This window comes from Lycium ferocissimum, chromosome 7 (assembly GCF_029784015.1).
Source record: "Lycium ferocissimum isolate CSIRO_LF1 chromosome 7, AGI_CSIRO_Lferr_CH_V1, whole genome shotgun sequence".
Classification (NCBI taxonomy): domain Eukaryota; kingdom Viridiplantae; phylum Streptophyta; class Magnoliopsida; order Solanales; family Solanaceae; genus Lycium; species Lycium ferocissimum.
Window position 1 is genome coordinate 5,580,982 of NC_081348.1, and position 8,812 is coordinate 5,589,793.

The 8,812-nt window shown below is 35.7% G+C and overlaps 1 pseudogene; it reads right to left on the reverse strand.

Annotated features, from left to right (window-relative positions):
* Window positions 1-4,154: 4,154 nt before the first annotated feature.
* Window positions 4,155-7,522, reverse strand: LOC132063171 (cysteine-rich receptor-like protein kinase 10; annotated as a pseudogene).
* Window positions 7,523-8,812: the final 1,290 nt, after the last annotated feature.

Sequence of the window (8,812 nt, forward strand, 5' to 3'; positions counted from 1 at the left end):
GTAAATAAAATCTATGAGATGAAATTAGAACGGCGGGTGGACCAATTAGGTCAACACGTGCAAGTATAGGTTGGCCCGATAAAAGTTAAAAAGGTTCCTGGTCACGACCCAAAAGCGCGTTTGCATCGTCGACCAGGAACGTTTTGGACCCCCTTACCCCAGGGAGACAAGGATATACCCCGGGTCGAAGGTAATAAGCTTGCTATGTAGGGGTTTTTTCCTGGCCTTTTTTTCCCCGGGTTTGCCCCCGAATTTTTGGAAATAGTATTATTTAAGAATTCCTAAAAAAAACTTTTTTAAATTTTTTTTTTTCGAAAGAAAAAGGGAGAACGATTGTACTTTATTCTTCAAACGGGAAAAAGCAAAAATTGGATGGGAGTCGTTTTGGCAGAACCATCCCAAAAAAAGGCAAAAGGAATTAGAAAATTTGAAAAGGGGGGTTTTTGGATGAGCGTTCGGGGTGGGGGGAGGGGGAAGAGGGGGCGAAGAGAAGGCCCTTTTTGGGTGGGGGTGGGTGGTAAAGGGTGAGGGTGGGTGGGTGCTTGGGGTGGGGTGCGTGGGTGGAGGGGTTGGTATGGTATGGGGTGGTGGGGTTGGAGTGGGATTGGTGGCGCGTGCTGAATCGGGATTCCGTAGGATGCTTGAAATATAAAAAAGTAAGCATACGCAAGGTTTTTCGCCGGGTTCAACATCTACTATATATACATAAAAAATAATTTTAACCTTGTAAAAAACAGTGTTTTCCGTACGAGGTCTTTTCGGATGAACACCCTGCATAGTGTGGCTCATGCCACTTTCGTGAGGCTTGGGTGGGTATTTTCCGAGAAAATGTTTCTACCAACCAACTGAACATGAAAAAATAAGTAAAGAAATTCACTTATTTATTACCAAACAACATGAAAATAAGTAAAAATTTACTTATTTTACAAGAACACATTTTCAGAAAAACATTTTCGAACACACCCTAAAGGTCAAATTTAACCCTTCCACCAAATATTGAAATTGTTTCGTCTCATTCCTCCTCTTTCCCTGCCTTCACCACCAATCAGCCTTCAACTTTTTTAATTTCTCCCAAAGTTTATTTTTCTAACATCTGATATATATCATCAGAAAGTGCTATATATTATATTTAGTTGTTGCTTTTAGGACTGGGCATAAATACCGAAAATCGAAAAACTGAACCGAACCGAACCGAACCGAAACTTCAACAAACCCGAACCGGGTGAACTAGTTTGGTTCGGTGTTTGGTGTCCATCGTCAAAAAACCAAAACCGAAATAGCCGAACCGAAGTTTGATAAGCCCAGAACCCCGAAAAACCGAACGCGCACGAAATTTAATACATTACCCAAAAAAATTAAAATAGTCCAGGTCCGTTAAGTTTAAAGCAAAAAAAACCCAATTGTAATAAGTCCTCTTTTGCATTTGTATCCTAATTTTTCACTTTAATTGAAAAAATCAAATATCCTTAACAAAGAAAGGTAACTAGGATGTCTCTTTAGGATTAATGTATGTCTTTATGTGTTTTCTTAATTATTCTTACGGTATGTATATAACACCTAGTAATCCTATATCATGATTATAGTTTTATGTTCTTGTGTATCCTGTTTGTTTGATTTTGATTTCAATTTATCAGTTTTATGTTTTATTGCTTTTGAGAATATGAATTAGTGTCAATGGAATCGGCTTACATTATTATATTAAAAAAAATCGAATTTGAAAAAAACCGAAACCGAATCAACTTAAAAAACCGAAACCGAAAGAACCGAACTAGTTTGGTTCGGTGTTTGGTGTCCACCTTTAAAAAACCGAACCCGAAATAGCCAAACCGAAGTTTGATAAAACCGAACCGAAAAACCGAACGTCCACCCCTAGTTGCTTTAGTCAAATAGGAAACGCGGTTGCATGCATTTAATAATCAGGACAGAAGTTGAGAATGAAAGTGCTGCTTCTAAATTGCTAATAATAGTTATAAACTGGCAGAGGATACAAGTAAAGTGGGTCACTTGATGGAGCTAAAGAGAGGCTGCATCTATTCGAAGCAGAATTACTTGAAGAGAAATCATTTGATGCTGCTATTGATGGTTGTGAAGGTGTCTTTCATACAGCCTCACCTATTTCTTTCATACCTAAATCCAAGGAGGAACTTATGGAGCCTGCTGTGGAAGGAACATTGAATGTCCTTCGGTCATGCGCGAAATCAGCATGTGTGAGAAGAGTGGTGATAACTTCTTCTACGGCTTCAATGATATGTAATAAAAATCGTTATGTCCCTGGAGCTGTGGCTGATGAGACTTGGTATTCAGACCCTCAATTCTGCGAGGAAAGAAAGGTTAATTCCTTCCACGTGTCTACACTTTGCTACTTCTTTCAAATTTGATTAATGGTTGGAAACATGTAAGTTATATGGTAAAAACTTACCTGCACAACTTACCAAGTAATTTAAAGAGTTTATAATTTGTATTGATTAATTAACCATGGTTAAGTTAAAATGTGTGTGTGCAAACATTGACGTGCATCTATTGGTTTGGTATAAACACCCGGTGCGAGTAATTTTTTATCTATGTTACATTGTGTTACAGAATCATAGAATCAAGCTTTAACATCAATAGCTAAAATCAAGCTAGCTATATATAATAGTTTAGCTGATTTTTGTGATTCTAGTTAGCTCGCTCCTCACATGTATTTATATGGGTTTATGTATTCTTTGAGTAATAGACAGAAATTCCTTCAATACCTTGTTCCATATATTTCGAGCATTAGAGTGCATATACATTTAAAGATACACGCGCACACATATTTGTATATCTGTGTGTGCGGGTGCTATCTGGACATAATCTGCCCAAGTAAGATATGATTAATTCGTATACCAGAAATTTACTTAATTCTTCACTCCCTATTGTACCGAGCGTGAAACAAAGCCTTTATCATACTTGAGATGCTAATCTCTTAATAGAATATATCAGCTAGCATGCAACTTCACTATTGCTTATCGAAGATCTATTTAATTTGTTTGCAGCAATGGTATAATCTGTCAAAGACCCTGGCTGAAGAAGCTGCTTGGAAATTTGCAAAAGCGAATGGGATTGACCTGGTTACACTTCATCCAGGTCTTGTCATTGGTCCATCTCTGCAGCCTACCCTCAATTTCTCTTCCGAGGCTATACTCAACTTCATAACACAAGGTAATCCTGATATGTTGGAAGACACATTAGATGCATAATAGGAATAATCTAGGATTCTAGACATACATTTAAACAGAAACTGATTTTGTCTAGTGTTTCCTTGATTCAGAAGTGTGTATATATATATATATATAGAGAGACCTGCGCTTCTGATTGTAGGCATTATATATTAAAGAGTCATCTAGATCTCTAGTACAGTTTCTAACCATTTTCTTTTTTAAAGCCTTCAAAGAGCATGATAAGAAGACAGAAGAGGCTATTTCTTGGCAAATGATCTGAAGTGTCTCTAGAAGCCAGATTTGCAGTAATTTTATGTACATCCTATTGGTTAGGGAGGTAGTAGTTAGATGGAGTCTTTCCTCTGCACGGGTCGGACAATATTTTAGAAAATTTTCCTGGACTAGTATTTCGGAAAGAACTTAATGCATAACAGTATATAGTTGTAGTTATTCTTAGGTTAAGATGAGTAAAGTTTCAACAAAAATACTTCTCTGAAAAACTTAATGTAATATGCTGTTTCAAAAACTTGCTCGGCTTTGACACATTGTCTTTATGCGATGTGGGAGAAGAAGCATGGTCTGGTGGAATATATAAATTTGTCGACGTTAGGGATGTTGCTAATGCGCACATACTCGCATTTGATGTTCCTTCAGCAAATGGAAGATATTGTTTAGTTGGGGTTAATGGATACTCTTCTTCGCTTTTGAAGATTGTTCAACGCTTGATCCAGAAGGTGGAATATATAAATTTGTCGACGTTAGGGATGTTGCTAATGCGCATATAGGCGTCAATTTCACATATCTTGAATTGACCGTGAAGGACACTGTTAAAAGCTTGATCCAGAAGAACTTCCTCAAAATCTTAGTCCAAAATTAGTCCTTCTGTTCTTGGGTTTGTTGTTATTGGTATCAAAGACTTAAGTAGAACTACTATTATCCTAAATAAGTGTGTGAAGTAACGAGAACCACTACAAAAACTTTATGTGATGGAACAGCATGTGTCATCACAATGATTTATTCCTGTATTAGAGACGATGATTATCATCTAATGAAAATACCTACATATTTATTAGACTAACTAGAATGGTTTAAAATACACAGTTTTCTTTCTCTTCACATATACATTATCACTAACTATAGTAATACTAACAATGATCTGCAATTAATAACCTGATTTATACTGGTGTCAATCATCCAATAATTATTTGTTCCAATAAGGTAACTTCATAAAAAACTGCTAATGTAATAATTGAGAGAATACTTATCACTACAAGAAATAGGACTTTTGTCAGTCGTCACAGAAAGTGAAAATTCGGTAACAAAATACTTTCCGTGGTGATTTAAGAGTCGAGAATTGTCTCTATACGCAGTGACCTTGTGTATACTACCTTAGGTAGACTTTAGTAATTGATTCTTGGAAACAAACGATGGAATTGATTTGCTTGTGAGTCGATCCACCTTTCCTATAGTATAATCCTTAAAAGATGCAAGTCGATTTGGCTTTGGCAGAGTAGCAGAATCAGTTCGAAGCGTGCTTGTAGGTCTTTCATCTAAATCATTTTGAACGCATAATTGTCCAATACGTATACTTCTCATGATTTCAGACTTTGAATTTGAGTCACTAATACGAGTTGGATCTACGAGTTCCATAGCTTTGCCATCTTTCCACAGCTTCCAAGCCTATAAATATTAACATAGAGTATTCACGGCATCCCCCAGATCAGGTTGTAGAACAATCGAATGTTGTAGAAGGATAATGTTAATAAAAGGAACTCTTAAGTACAAGTAATTTGCACTTACATGGGTAAGAAGGTCATCAAATTGATCTTCTTGGTAAAATGATCTACTTCTCTTTCCACTTATTATCTCCAGAAGAACTACACCGAAACTGAATACATCAGACTTCACCAAGAATTGACCATGCATTGCATATTCTGGGGACATGTAGCCGCTAACAAAGAAAAATAAATCACATTAATAAACACTCTCCTATAACGAATTCACAGGAAAAAAATCAAGTTTTTTGTCAACACCGTGGCAATAGAAACAGAATTAATATGATGGATCTAACAAGGAGAAAGGAGGGGGTATATGAATGTATCTATAGTTCTTTGACAAACATTTACTATTTGCCAACAACTATGTCAGTGCTTCCTTCAGTTTGATCAACTCCAAATATCCTAGCCATGCCAAAATCTGAAATTTTTGAGTTCATGTCTTTGTCTAATGAAATGTTACTTGCCTTGAGATCTCGACGTATGATTCGAGGACTAGAATCTTCATGAAGATAAACTAATCCTCGTACTATTCCTCTTATAATCTTGTCACGCACAGACCAATTCAACGTTGCTTGCTTCTTCGTATCTTAAATATACCAAAAGAGTTAGTAAATATAGAAATTTATATTCTTTTCTAGACAGATTAAAAAGAAAAGTAAAACTTAAATTGAAAGAGGCAGTATAAACAAACCAACCAAATAAGAAATAGTCGAGGCTTTTGTTGGGCATGAACTCGTAGATGAGTATCTTTTCTTCTCCTTCCAAGCAAAAATCGAAATAGTCGAGGTTTTTGAGTATCTTTTCTTCTCCTTCCAAGCAAAAACCGAGCAGTCTCACTAAATTTCTGAGTTGAAGCTTAGCTACAAGTACAACCTCATTCTTAGATTCTTCTACACCTTGGCTTGACCTTCTTGATAGTCTTTTTACAAGCTATTTCTTGTCCACTAACAAGTCCCCCCTGAATGAAAGAATTATGAATGGATATTTTGGATTTACAACCAAGTCTAACTTTAATACACAAACAATATAAAATAATTTTGAGTTTAAGTCTTCTGCACTGATGGTATGAGAAATACTTACCAATCACGTCATTAATAAGGTAATTACAGGTTTATTTTAATAATAACCACAACTAATTGATAACCTAATAAAAATGGTATTTGACCTACAGGCTACAATAGTAGGTTAAATTACATTCATCGTGTAAAAAGAGATTTAACTTAAAAAGGAAATTTATATATCGTCTAATCACTTATGAAAAGTAAACATCCATAAAAAGGTTAGGATTAGCAAACCGTAAAAGAAAAAATTACACAATCACTATATATTAGTTAAATCCTTTACAACTTTACCTTATAGACATCACCAAATCCACCTACACCAATTTTGTTTTCCATAGAGAAGCAATTAGTGGCAGCTTCAATTGTACCAAGGTCATATTGCAAGGATTCAGCTGTTAGAATCCCACCAAGATCATCTGCAACATATATAAATAGAAAAAACAAAATAAGGAAAATGAAAGACTTCAATTGTACTTATAAAGAATATTGGTATTTTAATTTACCGTTCATCTCCTTTAGAGTATTATTTATTTTCATCCTTCTTTTCCTCAGTAGCAAAGGTAAAGACTCCAATGGATAGTAGAATCAAAATAGTGACAGCTACGACTACACAAACAATAAGTGCCTGTTTTGGGATTTTATCATGCCCTGCATTAACAATTCAAGAATTCAAATTCATATAATGCTTTATATTTAAACTTTGATATAATATTTTCGTGTCTTTCCTGTAAGAAAACATGTTTGCTGTATCTTGCCATGTTTATTTTTAGTTGTCCAAAATACGACCCTGATAGGCCCGTTAACGAAGTAAAGTGCTCCCTACCGAAAGATTTAAAGGTGGAGGAATACCAACTATTTCATTACAAGGGGCAGATGTAGGGTGCAGTGGCGGAGCCAGGATTTTCAGTAAGGGGGTTCAAAAATATGAAGAAGTAAACATACGAAAAAGCAAAGAGGGTTCAACATCTACCATATATACATAAAAAATAATTTTAACCTTTAATATACACTATAATTTTCTGCCGAGGGAACCCCCTCGGTTACACTTGGCTACGCCCTTGGTAGGGTGATAGATACGAATTAATTCGAAGCCAGTATCTTGACAAAATAGAAAAGAAACTCATGTTTGGAATACAGACTAACATTGTAAAATGTACCTTGAGCAGGTGGCTGGCTATTGTAGAATTGGTACACTTCATACCTCATAATGCAACTAGGAAATCGAACTCTAGCACCCCTATATTCATCACAGCACTTATGGAAAATATTGATCACATTCCAAAGGCACTTGTGGCAATCAGAAGAAGAAATATTGGGAATGCATTGAAGGCATAAATTGTTATGTTAATTTGGTTTCTCTAGTGACAAATTTCTTGCCTATCAAACGATCACTAGCAGCTCGAGTCACAACGTCATCCATCATTTTTCCTAGCTTCTGTTTGAACCTGCTCTGTTCATCAGTGGTAAATTGAATAATATTATGTAGAATATAAGGTCTACCTTTTTTCTTTTTCTTTTTTTATCATTATGGATTGATAATCTGGCTCGGGAAATATTGTTCGATTCGAATAACGTAATAAGAAACCGTCCGACCAATATACCTCCAATTTTCGGTCAGTGCAGCCCTGGATTATTTTTTTAGCAACACTAGTCACACAATCTTGACACGCTACACTGGAAATATCGCCTCGACACATAAACAGACCGTAAATTCTTTCAGAATTACCATTGTTACCACTGCCACTAGTGGAGGAATTGTAAAAGCTATGTTCTTTAGAGGCATTAGAAAGGGTTAAAAGTAGCAAAATGAGGTTGGAATGATAAGAGGTGTTTGTATTATAAGTAGTTGTCTTTGGGCAGTAATAGTCATCATCAGCTGATACTGTGCTACAGATGAAGAAAAGCACAAGGCAAAATAGGATATTTAAACTAGGCATTATGCAAATTGAACAACTCATCAAGTTGAGAGAAGGCAAATTTATAGATGGTGAAAATTGAGTAGGGCCATTTAATTAGTACTAAGACTTCACTATATTGCTGGTTGTTGAAGCTCTGGTGGACTTGGAATTCATTTACGAGTTTTTGCCGAGTCTGGCGCCGAAATGACACAAAATTGGATCAAAATTTCCAAAAAAGGTTGTGAAATTTGTGATAGACCAAAAGGGGTTAATCGTGCACTGCTACACGATTTACCCCCAATTCATTGGCGCCCTGCTTTCCGTCTGTTAACTTAAAAAAAGAAAAAAAAAATTAAAGGGCAAATCGTGGACCAGTACACGATTTGCAATTCGTTTTGCAAATCGTGTACGGGCACACGATTTGCAAAATTAATTTTGGCAAATCGTGTCCATGTACACGTTTTAGCTTAATATATTTTGCAAATCATGTGTAGGAACAACTTATGACTTGCTAGGGAATCATCATTTCATGATAACAATATAATCATTCGGTGGATTACTATACCAAAACTCATCATTCTCATGAAATGAAACATAAATTTCCAATATAGCCCTATAAGCATTTTGAGGAATTTTAAACTCCTTTGACACATCTGTAGAATTCTCAACCTCAAACCATCATTTAACCTTAAATGTATTTCATATTCTTCTTACCATCACCATATATTTCTTCAACGGGATAAAAGTGAATATAAAGTTTCACATGATATGCACCACACGATTTGCAAAAAGAATTATGGCAAATTGTGTACTGTTCCACGATTTGCCCTTTAACATTCTTTTTTAGTTAACGGAAGTAAATCGTGTAGCAGTGCACGATTAACCCCTTTTGG